This window comes from Bison bison, unplaced genomic scaffold, assembly GCF_000754665.1.
Source record: "Bison bison bison isolate TAMUID 2011002044 unplaced genomic scaffold, Bison_UMD1.0 scf7180017864372, whole genome shotgun sequence".
Taxonomy (NCBI): domain Eukaryota; kingdom Metazoa; phylum Chordata; class Mammalia; order Artiodactyla; family Bovidae; genus Bison; species Bison bison.
In genome coordinates this window covers 3,834,245-3,839,811 of record NW_011494944.1, presented here as the reverse complement: position 1 = coordinate 3,839,811, position 5,567 = coordinate 3,834,245, and positions in this window count along the sequence as shown.

Here is a 5,567-nt window from a genome sequence, read left to right as displayed (position 1 = left end):
ACTTCAAAAGCATCAATTCTTTGGCAGTCAGCTTTCTTCACAGTCCAACTCTCACATCCATACATGACCACAGGAAAAACCATAGCCTTGAGTAGACGGACCTTTTTTGGCAAAGTAATGTCTCTGCTTTTTAATATGCTGTCTAGGTTGGTCATAACTTTTCGTCCAAGGAGTAAGCGTCTTTTAATTTCATGGCTGCAGTCACCATCTGCAGCAATCCTGGAGCCCCCCAAAATAAAGTCTGTCACTGTTTCCATTGTTTTCCCATCTATTTGCCATGAAGTGATGGGACCAGATGCCATGATCTTAGTTTTCTGAATGTTGAGTTTTAAGCCAACATCTCTTCTTTCACCCTCTCTTTAATTTCTTTCGTTTCTCTAAAGTCTCTTTAGTTTCTCTTAGCTTTCTGCCATTAAGGTGGTGTCATCTGCATATCAGAGGTTGTTGATATTTCTCCCAGGACTCTTGAGTCTAGCTTGTGATTCATCCAGCCTGGCGTTTTGCATAGTGTACTCTGTATATAAGTTAAATAAGCAGGGTGACAATATATAGCCTCGAAGTATTCCTTTCCTGATTACAAGACTAATCACTGCAGATGGAGATAGCAGCTATGAAATTAAAAGACACTTACTTAACCATCATTAATAACTTTAGATTTCAAAATTTTATTAGCTTACTCTGTTTCATGTTGTATAAAGCTATGCATGTTAGCTTTCCAAATACAAAAAAATATTTTTTTAAGGTTTACTCTTTTTTTTTATTGGAAGATAATTGCTTTACAATACTGTGTAGATTTCTGTTATATATCAACATGAATCAGCCACAGGTATACATGTGTCCCCTCTCTACTGAACCTCCTCCTATCTGCCTCTCCATTCTAGGTTGTCACAGAGCTCTGGGTTGAGTTCCTGTGTCACATAGCAAATTTCCACCTGCTATCTGTTTTACATTGGTGGTGTGTATGTTTCTATGCTGTTGTCTTAATTTGCCCCACCCTCTCTTTCCCCCATTATGTCCACAAGTCTGTTCTCTATGTTTGCGTCTTTGTAGCTACCCTGGAAATAGGTTCATCAGTATCATCTTTCTAGATTCCAATATTTGGAATACAATATTTTTCTTTCTCTTTATTATTTCACTCTGTATAGTAGGCTCTAGGTTCACCCACCTTGGTGGAAGATCCCCTGGAGAAAGGAAAGGCCACCCACTCCAGTATTCTAGCCTGGAGAATTCCATGGGCTGCATAGTCCATGGGGTCACAAGGAGTCGGACATGACTGAGCTACCTTCACTTTCACCCACCTCATTAGGACTGACTCAAATGCATCCTTTTTATAGCTGAGTAATATTCCATTGTATATATGTACCACAATTTCTGTATCCATTCATCTGTTGATGTACGTCCAAGCTGCTTCTATGTCCTAGCTATTGTAAAAAGTGCTGCAATGAACATTGGGGTACATATGTCTCTTTTAATTATGGTTTTCTCAGGGTATATGCACAGTAATGGGATTGTTGGGTCATATGGTAGTTTTATTCCTAGTTTTTTAAGGAATCTCTAAACTGTTCTCCATAGTGACTGTATCAATTTACATTCCTACTAACAGGGCAAGAGCACTCTCTTTGCTACACATCCTCTCCAGCATTTATTACTCTTGATCTCAAGTTGTTATTGCTATGGAGGCAAGTACCACCAGTTGATCCACTGGAATTATTGATATGTCAGAGTTAGTTAGAAACCATCATATAGTCATACTCCTTTCATTCCTGGTAATGAATCCTGGTAGAAAAACATGAATTCATCTGGTACAGAATGCCGTTAAAGCTGAGTCAGAAAACAAACAAACAAACATTATTTTTGATGAAATTGCTCCTTTAAACTCTTGTATAAAAATCTTGTATACAAATCCATGTAGGATTTGCATTGAAACAAAATCATTTTAGTTTTGATAAGTGTTAAAGTAATTAAACAAGGAAGGTATCAGACTGGGATGGCTCTGGCAGCTTATGTAAGCAAACTGAAATCTAAGACAGGGTCACTGAACTTGAACCTGAGAAAACAAAGCTTAAAAACAACCAGTAACAAACAGCCAACTAGGCTTTCCCAAATAAGGCAACTTCTCAGGCTATAGCCAATCAAATATTTGTTTGCTTTGTTTCTACATGTTCTCTACAAAAAAAAAAAAACCAAAACTTTCACTTATCTTCTGTCAACTGAGCATTCCTAACTACTTTCAGTATGGTGCCACCCTATTCAAATCAGTGTTTGCTCTTATAAAATTTAATTTGTCTCAGCTTGCTTTTAATAGTTCAAACACCCAATGCTCCATTTCAGTCATATATAAGATGCTCCAGGCCCTGCTTGCATACTGACAATATCAGCATGCCCATCACCCAGAAGGCAGGATACCTTAATGTCCACATGTCAGAGCCCGGATGCAAGCTCTGGCTTGTACTGAACAGTGTGGCCTGGCCCTGCTGCTACTGGAATATCTTGGTGATTTCACTCTAAAATATCTCTTCTAATTTTGCTGGTTCAGAAACAGAAAATGAAGCTCAATGTTATGGAGGAAGTTTCAATTGGAATATTTTTCCGCCAAATGTAGCAACAGACGTGTGTCTGTCTGTATATGTATGTGTGCGTATGTATGTATGTGTAGAACACATTTGTATCCATTTTCAGCATCCACCTTACAAGTTACCTCTTCATTAAAGAGTATGATGTGTTCATTCTTTTCTTCTTTCCATGGCCATTCTATAGCTGAGAACTCTGATGAAGACCACAGCAGGAATGGAGACAGGAAAGGAGAGGCTGGCCAAGCTGCTGGGTTAACAAAAGTGCAGAAAGAAACCATTCTTGGCAGGGAAGGAGGATCACAATCAAAATACTGCCAACATAAGAGGAAAACAAACTGTCCATGCTAATACAGGTGATGAAGATGCTATTTTTGAAGACCTAGAACTTAGCATATGCATAAGCTGGTACAGAGGGTAAGGGCCCATAATCAAGAAGGCCACATTTTAGGGCAGATATGAGTGAGCCAAAATTGTAGAGGACACAGAAAAGAATCAGCTGGCTGAAGGCCTACCAGAATGAGAGAATTCCAGTGCTCATAAGCTCAGGGCTTCCTCCCCTCATCTTTCTATGACAAGGTGACCTTCTGGCTCCTCAGAGAAGAGGGATTGGAGGGTGCCTTGAGCTCACAGGCAACCTTCAAAGGGGATCAATGGTGCTTGTGGCCACTCTGTAAAAACAACACAGGGACAAGCGTCACGTGTTCTTCACAATCCTGTGGTTTTTTCACTCAGCCCTGCCTGAGGAAAACCTCCCGTGCATAGGTATACTATAACACAAGCCAGATCACTTAAAAGAAATATATCTTCTCAAATTTCTTGAGTCCAGAAGGCTGAAATCAAGGTGTCTACAGGGCTGTAGTCACTTCAGAGGCTGTAGTGAAGAATGTGTTCTGTGAATCTTCTAGCTTCTGTTGGCTTCAGGCATTCAGACTTTAATCTCTGTGGATACATTGCTTTTTCCTCTTCTGTGTGTCTTCTTCTCTGTGTGTCTACCTACCAACTCCCCCTGTTTCTCTCATATAAAGATACATGTGATTATTCATAGGGCCTACCCTGAGAGCACAGGGTGATCGTCTCCTCAAGAGCTTTCTCTTAATCACCTCACGTAGGAGGTACTAGTCACTCTTTTGCCACAAAAGGTAACATTCTCAGGTTCTAGGGATTAGGACAAGGATATATCTTTGAGGGCCATAACTCAGTCCATCGCAGTACTTATCACATCAAATTGTCCACACTGAGGGACCCAAACTGAAATTTCCCATTCAGACATAGGTGCCCTGAGGGCTGGCCTGAGAAAGTTCACGCTTAAGACAAACATGAACCATCTTGACTTTCTGATGCATTTGTGACTCAAAGACCGTGAGATGGGACCACACAGTTTATGTCCTTCCATAACCAATCTCCACATACGTTTCTCTGCCCTGTTCAGTATAAATCAGGATTCTTTTCAAATATTATGCAATAAAACTTTAAAAAGAGAGAGGGAGATACAGGAAAGAGAAAGAAAGGGAACGAGATATAGAAAAAAATGCAAGCAGAACACAATATGACACAAAAGAACATTTCTGATGTCAGAGAATGCAAATTATCTAAGGCTTTGTTACCTCAAAGCTGTAAGAAAGCAGATTTGGGAAGATCCTAGAGCCAAAAGCTTGCAGGTCCTCCCCAAGGGCTCCAGAAGCATAGGCTGCAGAAGCCTCCCCAGCAGCTGTAACAACTCGGATCTCTGAGAATAATTGTCCAGTAGACACCAATGTGGACTCAAGGGAGCTTACCGAAGGTGAGAGGCCTCAGAGCATAATGGAAGGTGCTGGAGCAGCCGTGGCTCCAAGGTACCAGGCCTTGGTAGCTATAGGACATGCATGGTGGGAAATGAGAGAGAGATGGGTCATTGCATCTAAGGATGCAACCATGAGCTCTACTGGGAGCGTTGCCCCACGTTGTGTGTGGGATGTCCTGTTCTCTTAAGGCAGTGGAGGCTGCTTATAGGAAGAACCCATGCCACACTTTGCACTGGAAAGAGATATTTGAGATCAGGAGATTTCAAGGAAGTGTCAGGGTTCTATGGGGAAGAAAAGATGTGGTCACAGGAAAATAAAGGTCAGGTCTCATGATCTCATGTGTTCCCGTTTCTCAAATGTTGCAGCATCTCAAAAGTCACTCGCTGAGTGAAAAGGCAATATTTGACGCTGCTTTGTCCCTGCAATTACAGGAACTGATAAAAATCACCAAAAATGGGAAAATTTTCCCAAATGTGTTAAATTGAGTGTGGCCTAAGCACTGTTACTGACTGTTACCATGGTGAAAATGGGCTTGAGAGGGTTTCTCTTTTCTGTTTTTGTATTTTGTATTTGTATTTGTCCCCTACAATAAAAAGAATATCTTTTTTGGGTGTTAGTTCTAAAAGGTCTTGTAGGTCTTCATAGAACCATTCAACTTCAGCTTCTTCAGTGTTACTGGTTGGGGCATAGACTTGGATTACTGTGATATTAAATGGTTTGCCTTGGAAATGAACAGAGATCATTCTGTTATTTTTGAGACTGCATCCAAGTACTGCATTTCGGGCTCTTTTGTTGACCATGATGGCTACACCATTTCTCCTAAGGGATTTCAAATGCTGGAAGATGATGCTGTGAAAGTGCTGCAGCAATATGCCAGCAAATTTGGAAAACTCAGCAGTGGCCACAGGACTGGAAAAGGTCAGTTTTCATTCCAGTCCCAAAGAAAGGCAATGCCAAAGAATGTTCAAACTACCACACAATTGCACTCATCTCACACACTAGTAAAGTAATGCTCAAAGTTCTCCAAGCCAGCCTTCAGCAATACATGAACCGTGAACTACCAATTGTTCAAGCTGGTTTTAGAAAAGGCAGAGGAACCAGAGATCAAATTGCCAACATCTGCTGGATCATCAAAAAAGAAAGAGAGTTCCAGAAAAACAACTATTTCTGCTTTATTGACTATGCCAAAGCCTTTAACTGTGTGGATCACAAT